The 19,885-nt window shown below is 31.0% G+C and overlaps 1 protein-coding gene across 4 annotated transcripts in view; it reads right to left on the bottom strand.

The window, feature by feature from the left end:
- Positions 1–19,885, bottom strand: part of LOC126748753 (segmentation protein cap'n'collar) — an 86,429-nt gene that overhangs the window by 16,046 nt on the left and 50,498 nt on the right. The gene's annotated exons all lie outside the window — the stretch shown is intronic.

Below are 19,885 nucleotides of genomic sequence, written 5' to 3'. Positions count from 1 at the left end.
ATTATAGGTCGATTCGGCAGTTAATAGTCAAATATCCGTTAAATAAACATTAATTAACTTCATGGTAATAAATCTACCTAAGCTTTCTAAGCTCGGCAGCGATGGTACTTTTTTAAATTAATTAGTAGCTGAGACACACCCCTCGGTGTGGTAAAAAATGGTAATTACTTTTGGACAAGAATATTCATAAAATAATTAGTTTAGAAATTGGTAATTTTAATCAGGCCAGTTAATAACTTTTAGCGTAGTAGAGGAATAAAAAACCCGGACTAAATGAGATATAAAAAATCATTTTTTAAGATCATAAATATACCATTTAAGTAGTAAAACCATATGCAAAATACGGAGCATGTTTACGAGAGAATATTTTAAGGATGACACAAAGAGAAACAGATTATTTTGGAAATGATAGAGCATATACATATACTTTTTGAGGCATCCCCCCCTTATAATAATTAAATTAATTAATTTAATAACTATTTGCATTACTATACATTTTTATCTTAATAGGTTAAATAATAGTTTTTCTTCAAAACCTTTAGCATATATAGTTTATATATAGGTGTTTTAGAAAAGTGTTAGTGCGTGACTTCAAATTTATATATTCCCAAAACAGTTAATAAAGGATTTACAAAGGGTTAAAGTGGTATTTTTTGTTTTGATTTTCTTGAATAACTTTTAAAATTATTTAAGCGATTTAATAAACACGTGAGGGCTTTATTAATTCGGCAAATTCAGCTGTGATGGTAGCATCCTACAGCTTTTATAAAATATGGCTTTTTTATGCGAAAATATGGCTTTTTTATTTTAAAAAATTACTCTTTGAAGATGGGAAAATGAATATAAGGGTGCCTTTTATATATAATTTATAGAATAGGTTAAGTCTGATTTGAATTTCAAACTATAACAATTACAAAATTGCTAAAACTATTCCGAAAACTCAAAATAAACGTTTACGATAAGATTTTCAATACAAAACCAAAACGTAATTTATAGGCTGTAAAAACTATTAAAATATTCAAATAATATATATAATATATTTTATTCAAAGCATACATTTAAATAAAACAAAACCACTATCGTATTATAAAGTTAATTAACTGCAAATTTTGCATTGCTTTTACATTGGGCATGAAATACAAATAAAAAAACACAATTTGAAAGCAAACTTTCAAAATAAATGACACGTTGAAAGCAAAAATAACATACCGTACGTGTATTCATATAAAAGCAAGTTAAATTATCTTTAAAACGTTTCTCGTTTAAAATAACAGACCAGGATATGTAGAGATACGTCAATAGATAACGCTAGATATTGACAGCTCATGAGATCTATTAACTATTCAAGTTAGTATCTGTTCTTAGGCGAAGGTAATTATTCTTTACAATGAAATGAACGTTCATTGCTATGCTTAATACTTTTGATTAAGCCTATGTATAATTTTGATTGCCTTTAAAATTGCGATTGTCGTTTTTGCGGTACCCTTATTTGGTATGCAATTTGTTTTTCTACGAGTTATAAGATTGTTTTATAACAGTTATTCAAATATAATAATAGAGTTGTCAGCAGAATTTCACTGTTCGACTAACTTGATTGCCTTATTATAAGTTACGTGCTGTAATGAGTGTTGTAGAATACAGTAACCTGAAGAGTATTATATTATGAAACTTTTACAGGTTTCATATGAGAAAATACTGTTTTAAGAGTTTTTGGTTAGATAACTTAATCAATATCCTATGACCGGATTACATTTAATAATTTTTTTTATCAAATTTTGAAGAAAGCAATAGCAATCTTGATGATTGTTGATAGAAATGGGTACTTTTGAATAAGGTGTCACTGTTAAGAACATTTTACAATTCATTATATCATTCATTCCGTAACAAAAAATGAGATATTGCAGAACTCAACTGCTGTTACAAGGTTTTAAAGACGTTGGAGATTAAGAAAAGTTGAAAAAATTAAATTCCTGTTTTCCCATCTACCAAATTAATTCTAACTGAACGGAAATTAAGTAAGGAAAAAGTTACTTTCACTCATGAAAAACCAGTCTAAAAAATAAAAGTAATGACTCGTTAAGTATTATGAAAAATTACTGGATTCACGTATACAAAATTATGCATAATGAAATATTAAATCAACAGCTTATAAGCAACTTGCTTATACTTAAAAAATATTTACAGAAAAATTATTTTTGCTGATGTGAAATATGAAATCAACGTGCATTACAATAATAAAAATTGATCTAATAATAAACGTAGAAATTCCAAAAAAAGTTATTTGAACCATTTAATGCAATTTAAACCATTCAAGTTATATATCATACAGTTATATTGAATAAAAGTGTAGCTATTTGTAATCGAATACATTTATATACAATTCTTTAAATGTGATTGATCACACTATTTTCTCCAAAAACATTGGTTAAGTTTACGCCTAGAAGATCCTATAGACTATCAACAGTTTCCATAATTTTGAATACCACTGTAACTAAAAACCTGTATTCTATTTAGTAGTGTCGGCGTTGTTTTAAAAGCCTTTGGAAAAAAAACTGTTATCTATAAAAATATTAATCTAACACAATAAATAATAATAAAGAAAATCATTTCTAAAGCTTATGAAATTATTTATATTTGCCTCTTTAATAAATTACATAACAACTGCAGTTTAAATCCTGAAATTAGTTAAGTGATGGAAAAGAAGATTATTAAGATAATAAGCAAATATGATTGTTTACAAGTAAGAGACATATAAAGTTGACTTAGAGCTTAATATGGTTTAGGAAATTTTATTACTGTAAAGGCAAGGTTTACAAAACATTATTGTATATATGTAGGTAGAATATATTTAGCTCAGTAAAATTACGATATAATTTTATTTATCTACAAGATGCCTGAAACTAAGTCTACACTAAAGTATTGCGAACTCCTTTATTTTTTAAGAAACCACAAATACACATTTTTCCTGCTTATTAGCTAGTGAAAATAGAAAAACATTGATAGCAAATATTTTTCTAGTCATGAACAGTTGGATAATCTTTTATCTAAATAATTCATAATAAACTATATACTGCTAAAAAGTATACAGGGTGTTACAAAAAATTCAGTGCAAATATTTTAAGAGCGTATTGTTGGAGTCAAAATAAGACGTTTCTTTCCTATGAACATGTTGCATGACATGAACAACAAGCATAAAATGCTTCCCCTCAGAGCTACAGTTAGTCGTCAAATTTGCTGAAAATTTGAAAATGTCTGTTTTTTGGATGCTCTTCTCATTTTCCATCCCAAAAATGGTGTAAATCCAATTTTAGGAAAAGATTCAGAAAGGTTTACTCTTTTGAAGGCTTCTATATGTTTTCGATAAGAAATGTAGAAATCTAGCAACTCCATCTAATTAGTCATGAAACAATCTGAAATTTTTGTCGCTTGCAGTTTATCAATTCAATTAACCCTTTTCGAGAAAATCGCTGGTAAACGAAAGGGAAACATTATTAAACTCGATTAAGTACTTATCAAATTAGAAAAAACAGAGTATGGGCCGTGATTGCTTAAATTTTTGTAAAATCAAATTAATTGTGTCGGAAAACTAGATGGTGTTCTAGATTTTCAAATTTCTTATCGGAAACATAAGATATGGCCCATCATAAGGGTAAGTCTCCCTGAATCTTTCCCCAAAAATGGCGTAAGCCCAATTTTCGGGACGGAAAATGTCAAAAGCACTAAAAAAACGGGCAAATTTTAAAAAGTTTTAACAAAACAAATAGATTAAATTATAGATTATAATTGTATTTTTTCGTATAATATAATACCTTTATGTAAGTTTATAAGAATGATTTTCTCTTCTGTTTTTTCATACTTTTTCTTGGTGCATTTTTGGTGTGCCGATAAATAAAAATTATTAATAAGTAAATAATACTATGAACATTGTTTTTATCATCATTACTACAAATTTGCAGATGATTGAAAAATACGTTATGCAGTATTTGGCTACACTTAAGTTGACACCAACAAGCATGTATAGAAATATATTGATGGCCAATACAAAATGTCATCTAAATATACCTTTTTTAATATCCAAGAAGCTTAAAACTCACCCAAAAAGCTATATTTAAAAACATATCCAAGCAATTACAACTTTACCAAAACAAAGCACCAATTACACAATTATTTATTAAAACACAAGTAACACGATGCACTTTTTAGTCAAACTCCAGCACTTGTTAAACCAATTAAAATTTTAAAAATCTCCTTTTGTCAAAATGGGTCCAAGGAGATGCTTGGTGGGTCGGACAATGGTCGAGGAAAAAAAATAATAACTGGTCGAAAGCTGAACATAATGATAGCCCGGCGAAGAAATCGGCGTGACTAAAAGGCCTACCTGCATGGCATCTTTGCCCCTCCCCCCTCCACCGCCAGTTTTAAATTAACTCAATTCCGATTGGTCGGTCTTTTATAATATATAGCATATTTTAGGGTCCCTTTATTTCTCTTTCCCCCGAAACTTTGGTCTAGTTTTGCGTAATTGCAATGGCTGACAATATGGGACCGTCGCACAATGAAGGGTTATTTTTTTAAATAACTACTACTATTATATAACTACGGGTATAAAAGGCAAGAACAAAATTAGCAATACTTAGCTAATTTTGTTCTTAGATCTCAGACATACATTAACTATTAAACTTTAACATTAACTAATTAAAATTTATCATATTTATCTTAAATTATTTCAGCATTTCAAAATTTGAATAATAATAGGATAATTTTTGTATATGTTAAAATTTCAAAACAAAGTTTTAAAAAAACTGAACTACCCAACAGTACACAAATTATTTTTAGTGTACTTAAATGCCACATTAATATATCCTATTGCACTTAATCCTAATAGTCCTATAAATCCGAATTAATTAACAAAATATAAATATAAGCATGCAAAAAATACAAAAACCTACCCTATTTCAATATTAATAAGGCATTTTAATTATCAGCAAGATTGAATACAAAATAGTGCTCTAAACCAACTTTACTTTAAACCAACCACAAGTAAATTTCTGTCAGAGTAAAAAAACAGTAAGAAGCTTAGGCAAACAAATGAGTGAAACCTTTTGCGCATTAGGCAAATACGAATAAGAGGGTCAACTTTTAGACTGGTTTGCTGATAATAATGAATCTGCTGCAAGACGTAATAGTTTTCACAAGCATTAATCTTTCACTAAATCCTCATGTCAGCATAGGCCAGCTTATAACAAAGAAATGCTATTCACAAGGTCGTTGATAAGACAAGTCATAAAGAAATCGAAGATTAGATTGGTCTTGCAGTATACTTGAAGTTGAAGTATAGCAAGGTAGATAAGAACAAAGTAATTTTACTAGTAATTATGTGATTAATATATTCGCTTTGCTGAAATCATATAGTAGGTATGTATCTTATCAAGAAGAGATTTTTTATTGGGAACTTTGCAATAGTTATAATTCGTGATAAATTAAAAAAATTACTAAGAATCAATATAGGAATATGTATAGTTCGTTGCATCAGCGATTCAAAAAAAGAAGTTTTAAATCTGAAATTTGCTGATTCAGGAAATAAACTTTACAATTCATTTAATATTGCAAGCATCTATTACGATTTCTGAGTAGTAGCAGAAATAGTGTAAAACAGCAAAAAAACTTAGCAGGAGTTACATCATAATGAGAGCGGAAAAAATTAGTATTAGAGTTCCACATTTTTATCATTGAAGTTTTATCTGTATTAAAATTTCTCAACGAATGGAATTTAGATAAATTTTCCTGAATAAATTTTTTTAGGTTTTATGACTTTTAGGAACAATTAAAAATTTCAATACAAATACCTAACTAAGGAACGAATAATGACCTCAAGTGGCACTAATAAGGTATATCATTTACTGACGTGATGGCTACATTATGCAAAGAAATTAATAAAAAAAAAACAAAAACAACTTTTATTTTCATTCAATTCGTTCAACTTACTAGTAAATCTATTCATATTCAAATGGGGAGCATAATTTGGGTAATATTGTAACGCAATAATACCTAGCATTTACCTCTTTCAAAAATGACTAGACAATTTTTCTGCTGACCAAGGATGACAAGTTATAAAGAAATTTCAATTTTATTTTGGCACTATGCATGTAACAGTAACATATAACGGGCTTTAGTGTGAGATGAACAGGTGTAATACACCAAGCAGTTGAATTTAATTTTATTATTGCTTTTTGAGCGCTAACTGTCTGCTAACCTTAAGTAAAAGTTACTAGAGTAATGGATTGTTTTTTCGGTGTGGGAGAAATGGTTGAAGAATAACAAGACGTGGTTCTTATTTTGAACAGGTGTATTTACTTTTGTAATTTTGTGTGAGTGTATTTTTTATTGTACTCACGTTTATTAAAAAAAAAAAAACATATATTCGTCCTTTTATACTGATAGACCATGATAATAGACTAGTGGTAATTGACACATAATTTGATTTTTTTTGAACAATTGAATATTTTACAAGAAAACTGATTTTCAGCCATTTTGTGAGCATGAAGTTTACATATTGTTGACGAGTTGAAGAAAAAAAGACAAAAATCAAGATGACAAGTCAGTTAATTATACTCATTAATTTATAAAAAACTGGAAAAGGGTTGCTTCGGCTATAAAAATATTATGGAGAAATTTAGTGATTTTCTTATGAGGTTCTACATAATACAGACTAAACATGAAAATTTTAAAAGCTTCATGTGATGCCGTATAATATTAAAAAAGTTGGAAGTTGGAGTGAAAATAGCATAATTTAGATAGCTTGAGAATAAGTTTTTCTATAATTCCATATACAAAAATGGTATAATTTATTTTGAAGCCGTTTTAGGCTCAGATGTAATTCTTATTGTAACGAAATAGCTGTTACTAAATCAATCATGCACTAGTTGCACAGTTATTCAAGTTTATAGACAGTTTCTTGACTGAATACATCGAATATTCTATCTAACATTTTTTACCATCTTAATGAGATTAAATTAACATATTTTATATGCTTGTTATTCAGCATTATTAATGATACAACAAATAATTAAGGAAAAAACATTTTTCGTAACAATCTTTTTTCTCTTACATCTCACAGTTTCCTTCTGTAATATGTTATGACGGATTTGAAAAGTATTGAAGACCACTCATGCTTGAAGAAAGAAGCAAGAAAAACATGCTTCAATATATTTTAAATAAAGTCAACTTTGAGTAAATTTTTTTTGGTATAAGGACAATTTTGTCATCGATTGGTAAGACGTTGAACTAATCTCCTTCACTACCATATCTAATCCCGAACAATTTTTTTGTTCTCTAAACTAAAGGATGGAAGAACAGAAATTTGCGGTTTTTTTCAAAGTCTGAATTGTCATGCGATTGAATTTTATGTTTCCCTAAGAATAAAAATCTTGTTATTTCAATTTACTAAAAAATTATAATGAAAACAATTTTTTATTAAAAAAATATTTTTAAGCGATTCCCAAGTTATTTCCAAAAATGTCTGTTAATGAATAAAAAACAAACAAATTTTCAATTTAGAAAAATAAAGAGCTCAACAAAAATAATGGGTGCGGCACTGGTGAGACAAAAAACCCAATGGCAGATGTAATTTTCAAATCAAATTCATTAGCGGTTAGTTGGATCGGCGGACCCTGTCGACTAAAAGACAGAGAGAAAGACAGACGAACGAGAACAGAACAAAATGGTTCCCATTGGCGGCACTCTTTGATAATGCATTCCTTCTACGCGTAAGTGGCTCTTAGCCACAAGAATATGTATGAGCGGTATACCATTTTTTACCCACGAACGGGGCCTTTTTTCTGCTTAGTGCTCCGCTTTTTTAGTAATTAAAATAGTTCTTTGGCGCCATTCAGTAAAATAAATTTGCTATTTTTAAGCATCTAATTTAATAGTATTAGCTGTTAGCTATAATCGATTCCAAACTAGTTGAATAGCAATAAACATGAATCATGGATATGTGCCAAATTTCAATGGAATGGAATAATGCTGAAGCATGATTATAAAGCAAATAGTTGAAATACAATAATCTAATTTTAGTCGTTCTTTTGTGGTTCATAGCTTTTTAGTGTTGGTGGGCATTATCGTTAATTCTTTTGTATTTTTACTGTTGTCTATCCAAATAAATATTACGTCTAATCACTTTTACTTTTTTTACGCTGCGAGTAATAAACCATAAAATTGGTTTATATTTGGTAATATTAAGATTACTTGACCGAAACGGAAGAGCCTGTTTACATTTTATGTAAAAAAGTTTAAGGTTAAATATTTGTCTTATTAAATAAAACCAGAAATTGTCGATAAAAAATGCATCTTTAAATGCTAAAGTAAAAACTGCTGTTTCACTAAAACAATGGATTATGTCACATGGTGATGGTCAATTAAATGAATTGGGCTCCAATTGTTTGATCCAACGCATTCTCCAGGAGCTGGCCTCCAGTTACTGAAGCCTGTTTGCACACATACAAAAACGCTCCAGGGAAAGAGATAAGCTCTAATGAAAAAATTGTTGCAAAGTTAGAAGAGCGTTAAAGTAGATATATGATTCCTAAAGAAGCATGTATGAGGAGTACAAGTATCGATTAAAAAAAAAGGTATTGTCACTGATAAAAAAAAATATTTAATAATATTAAACTTTTTATATATTGTCAATATAGACTTTCTATCAACAGATCTTACGCAAAACAATTTGTGTGATATTGCCATACAGACACATATTATAAACCATGGCACCCAAAAAACACATTTTACAAATAACTAAGAACCAAAATTAAAGAATGGTGAATTACAAAAGCTAGTTTTTAAAAAAATAATACAGTTTTAAGATTATGGAGATGACCAATAAGTTGATATGGCTGAAAAAGCTGAAGGGTTTTCAACTGATAAAGTGTCACGCCAGAAAATGAGAAATTCTATTACTGAACAAGTCCGAGTTCTAGATAACGTTTTTAATTAGTGAATGGTGTGGAAAACTTTAATGAAACCAATTAGATTATGTTATTATAACGCCCCATCTAGAGCGCTTGATAGTCTCGAGCCTTCCGCCCCTGGGTCTTGTAGTGCAATTCAAGAAAATGAGACCTGCGCATATGCTGAATGTCCTTGGTGATCTTCGGGATGGTAAAACAGTAATGTCCTTTCTTTCTGACGGACAGTTACTATATGGCACCTGAGACAGTGGATTGCAAGGGTTTTGTGATCCATATCAGAGGCAGAGAGTGGTAAGGCTTCAATGGGCCTAATTTGCTAAATAGGGGAACCATCTGGTATAGAATCACCTTCAGAATGTATCAATAGATCTGGTGCAGGTTTCTAAGATAGGGCCCATATACCAGCAGCGCATATGAGTTGATGCATAAAGTCTCCGCTGTATTGAAATTCAGATAGAAAATCATAAACTGTGTACACCGCAATACAGTCGTGTCAATCTGCTCGAACAGCAAGGCTGCTATAAAGGCTTTTTCCGACCGAAGGATAAGCTTCAAGATCATACTAGAGTGCATAAAGATCCTGAAGGAACTGGTGAAGGTGGGCTGCAGGGTTAAGCTTGTCTGGGTGCCTGACCACTTGAGGTAGGATGGTAGGAATGAACGAGGGAGCCGACTCCCTTGCTAGACTGGGATCGAACTTATAACCGTTATAGCTAATTGTGTAGCTGTTGCATCAATGAAAAAAAAATGGGCCCTCCGAATATGGACGGAAACACCTGGCATAGGACAGACTAAAGCATGTATAGATGGCACCCTCTGCTTGTCTCACCAGACATCTACTGCGCTTAACAAGACATGAAATTCGGCTAGTGACAGTCTTTAAACTGCACGGACACCGGTATTTAAGACGTCATCTCCACACCATGGTTATTGTGGACAATCCAGAATTGGTTGGCGATTGTGTTCGAGCGAGGATAAAACCGTGGTCCACGTTATAGGGAGTGCCCAGCACACACGCGCGCTAGGTTCAAATATCCTGTTAATATTTACATCTTACCCAGCGACAATCTTTCAACAACCAGACACGTCTTTGAAACCAGAGTGCCTCATTAGTTTTTTCAAGGCTATTGGCATTGGCAGGAAACCTATGTGCATACGAGCCCCTTTAGCTGCCCACTGCCTTACAAATTCACAATGTTATTTTTTGTTGTTATATTTTTCGAAATGATTTTTTGTATTCATTGGTCGCCGCATTTTGTAGTTTGTCTCGTTAATGTCATGCTTCAAGTGCCATAATTAAAACTGTTACTTTTATATCAAGGACTAATATTAGTAAGATTTGTTGTTATGGAACTTTACCTCACTACCAACATTTACGTTCACTAATTTGAAAACAGTTACTTTAGTTAGATTGTCTAGGATATCTGAAACTGAGACGCGGATATACAGAATGTCCGAGATAAAGCGGTCCATCCTGAAAATCTTGAAAAAAATAATTATTTCGCCAAAAACAGCTGACGACAGATTTAATATTAAGGGGTGATATTTATTGATAGAAATTCCGTTTCTGTCATATTTCATTTGTGTCATCCCCTCTCCCCAGAGCCCACATCTAAGTTTTTTTTTAATGGGAATAGGGGTCGAGTGATATTAGATGTTATAGAAATTATCACCTGGATAATTGAAAAAAAAAGAAACTTTATGTAGGCAATAAAATTGCAAGATTAACATTTTTGAAGAATGTCAGCCACACGTTTGTTCATGTTTCTTGAGAACAAAGTCATAATAAAAATTAAAATAAAGCTACATATGTAGAGACTCGATCCTTATGCCCATTTAAAAAAATTAGTATGACGTCAGAAAAACACAATTTCTGCCAATAAATGTCAATGTCACTTTAATATTAAATTTGACGTGTTCGGTCGTTGTTGGTTAAACAATTTATTTTCCAAGATTTTCAGGGTGGACTGTTTTGTCTCGGATACCCTGTATGTAGGTCTGAAAAGTCATAAAATGTCGATTTTATTCCGATATTCTTCGATATATCGTTGTATCATAATTTTAATACTCCTTTAATTTTTTGAACATTGTCTTTTATTTGTAGTTTATCCAAAAGTATAACATAAGTATCATTTTAGGAAAATTCTTCACGATTTTTCAGACTGAGAAAACGGGTATGGGTCTAAGAAGGGGAAAAATTTTAATTTTTTCGGGTATTTTTGGATATATCCTTGACTTCTATTTAACTTATCAGTAATTAAATTCCAATTTTCAAACCTGCAAAAAGCCTACCCGGCAAAACTGGGCAAAACTGAAAAAACCTCGGTCATAAAAAGACAGTTTCACTAGATTTGCTTTTGGTTGGCCTTGAAATACCGTGGTTAAAGCGAAAAGAACAAATTCGATAGAATTCGTCACGATTCCCCCAAGAAGTGATACTATACAGAAACAGGAAATTAAAAAAGAACCATTTTAAATTAGTGTGTGGGTTTTTTTTCGTAAATAAGGTACAGAAAAAAAAAGATTAATAATCTAATAGTACTTAATTTCCTATAATAAGTATTATGGGAAAGAGATTTTCGAAAAATATTTTGGAATAAAATATAAATTAGAAGAAAAATTATAATAAACTTAATAGTCAATCCCAGTAATATACTGATATCTCAAAGTTACACTAAAGCATGCATTATTAGGAGATTATGTGTAATTATAAATTTGGTATTGTAAAGCCCCTGGGAAGTTTTTTGAAGTTAAATCTACTGTACAGCCGACGTTTTGATACTATAGTGCACATCATTTTATTAAAATTGGTACAAACATTTATATATATAACATCATCTATCTAAAAATATTTAACAAGTTAATAGACACTTTTTGATTATTCTTTTAAAACAAAAAAATTGATCTTAATCCAAAATCTATGGACGGTTGTTATTATTAGAACGTCAATTTGACACCCTTTAATGCCGTCTGTTGCCGTTCTTCGAAACCATTTAAAATGAATCAAAAAAGGAAAGACCCAAAAATTGGCGCTACTTATACACGAATGTTTCGAAAAAAGATTATTATCTGAAATGTTATTAGACAGTCTCAAGTGCTTTTCGAGCCCTCTTAACCGTGGTCTGCTGTCATCGACGTCATTCGATGTTTATTTACCTTCTTGACCGACCGTACCAAATGTAATTTTTGACACTTTGCCCACTACAATGGAATGATGGCCCTTTTCAGGTGGTTTTTCGTCGTAACAAGTGCTCCTTGAACTTTTTTTTCAAAGAATCGCCTTCTTCAAGGGAACCGTTACTCTTTAAGTGCTTAATTGTTCTGGTATTTGGGTTAATATTTACTGACAGTTGTGAAATTCGTACAAGCAATATATGAGATAAGTCTGGAATAAACGACAAACGATAACTTCTTATTACTTCCGATTTTATCGAAAATCCTATAATTTTAATTTGTAAAATTGTATTTTTATCCCTTTTCGATTTTTTATTTTTTCCGAAATATTGTTTATGGTACTTTAAACAAAATGTGCATTGTATTATGTCCAATTTCTTGTAACAATGTCCCATTTAAAAACTTGACTAGGAGTCTAATAATTCGAAAATTTGATATTGTTCATGGCCCCCGAATTTAAAGAATTATAAGGTTAGGAGTCACAAAGGGGCATTTTTTTATTAAAAGTAAGTAAGAATATTGTAAATATCCTATTAAAAATATGACATAATTTTTATATTTTCGGTAAAACAGGAAAAGACAAAAATCATCCTAATCATTTTAATCCAGGTTTATCTCATATGCGTGTATAAATATACCTAAATTCGATAAAAAATATGAAAATTTCGAGAAAAAAAAAACAGAATATCCATAAGAATTTTTTTTAAGTAAGTAGCAAGATAGTTGGTTTTTCATTCGCACTAATTTCTTGAGAGCTTAATTTCGATACTTGGAGTTTTCCTCCACACAAAACAAGATGCATAATTTTTCTGACAGAGCAGACAAATACTTTACTAACCAAAGGTGTAAATGAAGAATATTTAGATAGAATGTTTGTCTCTTTCTTCATCATATTACATGCTATATTGAGTATTTTTTCTTTTCATATAACTTTCAATGAGTTATATTTATAACCAGTTACAACTTTTAAGGTCCGACGGATCCCGCGTACTATTTGTAATGGCAGCAGTTATATCTTTATGCTTAAGTATATTATAAAGAGAAATATATAATAAGAAAAACCTTAGTATTAAAAAGAAAACTCGTTAAGGACCCTTAAAAGGGTTTTGAGCCGAAAATAAGCTTTAGGTAAAAATTAATATAATATGTTTCATAAATCTATGTTTTCTCTTAAATACTTCAATATAATATTAGTTATAAGTGATTACGGCTGACTTTAGCTAGCTAAGGTTCTAAAAGCCAAAACCAAAGGTTCATTTCAGAATCTGACTGCCTACAAAAATATTAATAGTAGATTCTACCTACAAACCGCCAAAAAGAGAAGAAATACCGCCGGCGTTCATGAACCCCAAAGGACCAAAAATTACTTCATTTTTCAAGATCAGAAATAATTTTAAGCTAGTCATGCACCAAAGTCCCATGGGCATACCTTTATAGATATTATACCTAGCCGGGCACCATTAATCATAAATTTGGGTACAATATAAGAATTTTTGACGTTGAACAAAAAACATTAATTTTTCATAGATATGGCACTATTGACGGCCTGCTTTTAATGATCCTTTGGAATATGTTTGAGAATACCCCGTCCAGCTTACCTTATAATTCCAAATAAAATCCAAAATAAACTCAAACAGAGATCCAAAAAAAAAACACTGTACACAAAATGCTCACAAAAAAACCGTCGAGGGGATGACGATAAACAACTAAAATAAATAAATAAATAAATAAATAAAAACAATTGAAGGCCCGGCACACTTCCGAGTTTGGTGTGCAGTGTATACTTCAGATGAAAGAACGCTGAAAACTGGTAAAGCCAATCAGAATACAGGCAACAGAGCGAACTCGAACAACTAATATGGCCGCCATTTCAGACAATGGGGACCAGCAGCTAGCAGGGAAAGGGAATTGCAGAGAGGCTGACACGAGGGGGGAGCGTTTAACCCCAACTATTATAGCGACTTTTAACATTAATCTCTCGACTTGATCCATGAATTTAAACCATTTCTCTTTTTGTCCATTATCGGATGTCCTCTAGTATTTTTTAACATTATATTAAATTGGGGCTTTTAATCTAATAAAAATGTATAGCCTTTTATTAGTAAATTATGTTATTATTATATTGTATAATGTAACTCCTCCGGCCCAGCAAGTTGGTCAAAAAAACCAAAATCATGGAAAATTGTACGTTGACCCCAAACAGAGTGTCTACACAGATCAAAAACCACAAAAATAGCCAGAAGCAAAGAAAGAAGTATTTATTCTAAAAGTAAAAACGATATATGGAGATTGGCGTTGCAGAGGAGTTTAGGAAATTATTATTATATTGGCTTTCATGTTTATTATCATTAGTATCCATAAAACAAATACGTTTATTTATTGAACAGTCCACTAGCTATTAATTATGTGCTTTAGAAAATTGATAGAGGTGATCTGTTGCATGACCATTTAAAATTATTGGACACTTTAAATTATCAGTTTTTAGCTATTTGACATTATTTGGCTTTTAGAGATTATCCATGTAATTTACTAAAAAGTTAGACAGCAATCGAATACTCAAGGTGGTGTTCCTCAGACCACTACTCTTTTAACCTCAGAGCTTTACACTTATAAGAACTTTGCTCCTCACTATTTTAAGCGAATGACATACAGGTTCACATGTTGTTAAAACTAGAAAACAATGCAAGGCATTCGTGTAATCGTTACTCATTAGTAATGTTAAGTTGCAATGTGTATATTAGCATTTATAGTAGATTTAGAGTAGAATCGCACACATGTATTGTATATACCTAGGTGCTTTAAAAGTATAAATATACAACATTGTTTGTTAAGATCAATGTTTAAATATCCGCAAAAAGGTCAAGTATTGCTAGTTGAACAACCTCAAGTGTAATAACCATGTAATAAAAATTTTAATTTTATTATTGGAACATTACTCTCTCAGCGCTAAAAGTCTTGATGTGATACTTGATGTTAATATGAGATTTTCTGAATATGTCAATACCTGCTATAAACTTTCGGGCGTTAAACGAGCGTTGTTCAATCTTAAATTAATATTTAATCAAAGACATCTACGGGTTATTTTTCGTAAGAAATTATTATGCAGTGAGCTGACTTCTTCAAATTTAAATAGTAGGATAATTGTATGGTTCTATTCTAGAATTGAACTCGAAATATATTCCGATGATTAAAAGCTTATGATAGAGCGTGTTATAGTGTCAGAAGTAAAAGATGTTCAAGTTTTATAAATCTCACGTGTACAACTAATCTGAGTTATTGAAAGTTAATGATAAAGGAATTGCAATGTCAGAAGTGTTAAATCAAGTTAGTTTTATGAGAGAAGTTGCGACGGTCAACTCTAAAGGAAACAAAATTTGTTATAGTCTGGTGGTGCTTCATACATATTTAAAATCTATCATAACTCGATAAAACTTTAAAATAATCAGCAATAATAGATAGCAATAAACTGAAAATTTAATTTTCTGGAGGGTAATTTTATATTGGCAATGACACAAAACATTTTTATATGAAAAGAGGTTTTTTTACTTTTAAAAGACAGAAATTTAAAAATTTTCTCCCATTTTCCCAAATGAGATTTTTTACAAATAAAATGTATGTTAATCAAAATCGAGATGTGGTTGTTAAGATGCAAATGTTCTATTCAACACCGAATACTCATTTTTTATTTTACAAGACTGAACTACACTAAACTTCCATGGTTCTGTTAAAAATATCATATAAACTATAGGAAAAATCAATAAATTAAAAGCGCTAAAGCACTCTGTATCAAACTCTCATAAAGAACCATGCTTTGGTTTCATAAAGACTTCAACCTAAAGTTCTTGTCTGGTTCTGATGTGATCCTTGAAAAGCTCTTTCTGTCAATAAGTTCATATCTCGAAGGCCTTTTTAAGTGGATTAATTTTAAAGGTGTATGCCTTTTGTTAAGAGTTCAATCTGTGTCTTCTTTTGCGGTCAGGTGTAGGCTTAAGAACGGATGGATGGATTTGACGCCATTGTTCTTTTCAATCCTTAAATATACTTTTTTACAGATATCCATCCATCATAAATGCATTTCCGCGACATTTTCTGCCCCGTACTTTTTTTGAAAGGATATAGCAATGACAGAATGACAGTGGAAATAAATGATAGGGAAAGTAAAAAACAAGCGTTAGAGGGGTTGGGGGATACACCGTGGAGGAAGATAAAAGGGAAAATGATAATACGCATTATGACAGACTGCTCCCCCTAATGTAAGAACACTCGGAGAGCGTTGGGATCTAGGGAGCAAAGAAAAGGCCTCTCGCAAAGGAGGGTTACTGCTGCTGCTGATAAGAATTTCGAATTTCGCTGAGGGCTATTTTACAGGGGCAGTTTAAGGGAAATTTTTCAGAAATGAAAGTTGCTGTTTCATCCACTAGGATCAAGTTAGAAATATTACCTAATAAGTACATAAAATTAAGTGTTTTAACTAATATTTGATGCCTATGACAGAAATGTCAAATATTCTGTAAAATTTTTATACAGCATTAATATTTCGAAATTTAATACTGAATGTTTAAAAACAATTTTAGAAAACTTTTAAAAAAAGGAGAAAGTATAGGAATGTCGTTTACTTTTTTCATAGTATTACTGACTAGCTTGTATAAAGAATGACTACTCAATTCACGGACACGTATTTGTAATAATTATACCAAAACTAGTGGTAAATACTGATATAACAAGCACTCTAATCGGAAAAGCGCGGAGGGTACCATCAATATTAAGAATAAGTACATATAAATACTAATATTATATATCCTAAAATTACACCTAGTCTGCAGGTTCCACGATATATGCATAAAAGCATTGAAATTCATTCAGAGCACAATACAAGGCTTAATAATATATCGTTATAAAAAAAACATTTAATAATAAAATCGTGTATGCTAGAGATTGAATTTGTACTTCTCAAAAAAAATATTCATATATATTGAATCATGAAAAAAAAATAAAAATAAGTAAAAACGTCATTAATTCTTTTAACAATATTCACAATATACACTTCGGTAAATGTACATAGCAAAATAAATATTAATCCTAGAGAATAAAGGTAAAATACTGAACATAAAATCATCATTTCCTACTGAACCGAAGTTCTTTTAAGGAAGCCTTAAATATGTCTAGATTTGAACTATTGATTAGTGACAAGTATCTGTCTAATGAATTGTTATTGTCATATAAAGTTCTATGAAATGAAATGTAGAGTGTAAGTTGGCAACGAAGGCCTGGATAGGTTGCAGGATTGACATAGATCCGATTGAAGAAAGTACTACAATCAATTTTTCCATGAATCAATTTGCCAATAAATATTACACCATATTTGTACGATTGCTAAGTAGAGCCAGAGATAACTGTTGCTCAATTGGTGTACAATAGTCGTCATCGATTCTAATATTTCATTTGAAAGTGCAAAAACGCGAAAATTTATGTTGCACTCTCTCTAACATATTATCCAAATGTGTGAGATATGATGGAGACCAAACAACAGAACAATACTCTAACACTAATCTAATCAATGAGCAGTAAATTATCAGTATTGCTTTAACTAAAAACAAACCGCAGTTTCTAACTACAAAACCTAAAATTTTAGAACTTTTAACAGATATTGTGCTAATGTGTTCTATGAATGACAAATTTTTATCAAAAATTAAATCTAAATCTTTAACATTGCACTTATATTCAAGATTCTGATTATTTATTATTATAGATTGTATATCTTCTGTCGGTCTTCTTACCGTAGTTAGTTTTACCCGTCTTATCTCTGACGGGTAAAACTAATGAAGCAGCACTTATCAGCATCTAAAGAAAGTTCGTTTTTAATACATTATTCAATTAAACCGTCCAAATCTTCTTGAAGCAGCATCTGGTCAACAATACAAATAATTAACTTCCACAATTTAAGACCACGAGCAAATTTTTCTAATCTACTGTTTAAGAAGCAGGTAGTAATGTTGGCAACAAAAATATTTAACAAAAGTGGCGAGCAGTGTCCACCCTGTGGAACTGTCCACCCTGTTGGTGGTCTACTCTGTCGAATGCCTTTGAAAAATCTGTACATATGGCATCAATTTGTCTATTATTTTCCATATGCTTTCCGAGTGATAGTTAATATGATGATTTACGAACAATAAGACTGCCTTGCAATATATTCTGTTACTTTATTCAATTTTCTTATATTCTATTTATACACATGCCGCAACTTATCGCGTCCTCCCCTCCGCATCACTGCTTGAAAATTTGAATGTGTCATTAAATTGCCGATAAATAAATTAATTAAAAAAAAAAGAACCAATAAGTTCTTCTGTTTACTCTTTGCCACATTGGTCATGTCTGATTATCAAAAGTCTACTAGTTAATGAAATAATTGGCATTACCACACCAAGTTACCACTTTTTCATTAATCATCAAGGAAATACATAATTCATATTTATTTATAGTGAGTTATTGTTTTATATAAATTAACATACCGAATTAAATTAAAAATAAAATCTCAGCAATATTGTTCGTGTAACACGGTAAATCCCTCAATTAATGAATGAACGTTGTTTACAAACAATGTTATGTCATCTCTAAGAAGTATAGAGTCATGTATCTAAGGAAAACACCAAAGTTTGGGCAAGTCATGCAAACTTGCACAGACCAAGCTGCTCTTAAAATACTTCTTACCTCCTTACAAAAGACTATTTTGCCGCTTTTTTGTTTAATCATTGTTGATTCAAGATCGGTGATCAGCTTAAGTGGCAATAATTGATCTTCTACTTGTGAATAGCAGTGCTTTATGGTGAATAAATTGATTTGATGTCTTATTTGACTTACTGATATTAATAAAACTAATTTTTGTATTCTTAAAAGTTTAAAAAAAAGTGCTAAATTAAACATTTCCGCATGTTAAGGGTTTAAAAAATGCATTCTTTTGGTACCTTTCGTGCGAGACACTAACAAAATTAAAAAAATAAAACAAAAGGTAGAACACAATACCTCTTGTGTGGCTTCCATATCAATGCGCATATTTTATACTCATGCATTTATGAGACGGTTTGTCACAATATGACAGGCGGCCATCATCGCGGTAATTGATTTTAAAATGGTCCATTATGTTTTAATGAAAAATGCGACGAGTGTGTGTGGAATAAGTGTTAATAGGCTTACGAAATCGGAAGAAATTGTTAAAATATTTGTGTTAACGGGTAATATGCGGGCGAACTAAATCCCACTTTTTGCACAATTACCATTTTTAACTCTATAATAAACCACTAATTGAATGTGCTAGTATGGTATTGTCTAATGGAATATCTTTTGGATATAGCAAACCACAATAAAAAAACAATCACATGGTTGCCAGGTCAAACCTTCTAGCAATACGCGGATTTAAAGAACAATTCTTAAACCCTGATCATGAATCTGGCATTCCTGGTTTGGCATGTCTACAAAACGTCATGAACAATGAATCAATTATTAAGGTAGTACTACAGCAGCATCTTGAACTTTCCCTCGACATTACTTACGAGCGAAATTAAAACATAACACACAGATCAGAATAGCGACAATACTACAGCTATAGAAGTCCCAAGCTGATGATGAGCTTCTATGCAGATATCTGATGAGGATGATGAGTGCCCTGTACTTCTACTAAGTACTATGAGTCAAGGACAATGAATGGGCAGATGAAAAGGTAGTCGCCTAGCGCAAAATATTTGGAGCGA

This window comes from Anthonomus grandis, chromosome 22 (genome assembly GCF_022605725.1).
Source record: "Anthonomus grandis grandis chromosome 22, icAntGran1.3, whole genome shotgun sequence".
Taxonomy (NCBI): domain Eukaryota; kingdom Metazoa; phylum Arthropoda; class Insecta; order Coleoptera; family Curculionidae; genus Anthonomus; species Anthonomus grandis.
This window is presented reverse-complemented; position numbering and strand designations above follow the sequence as displayed.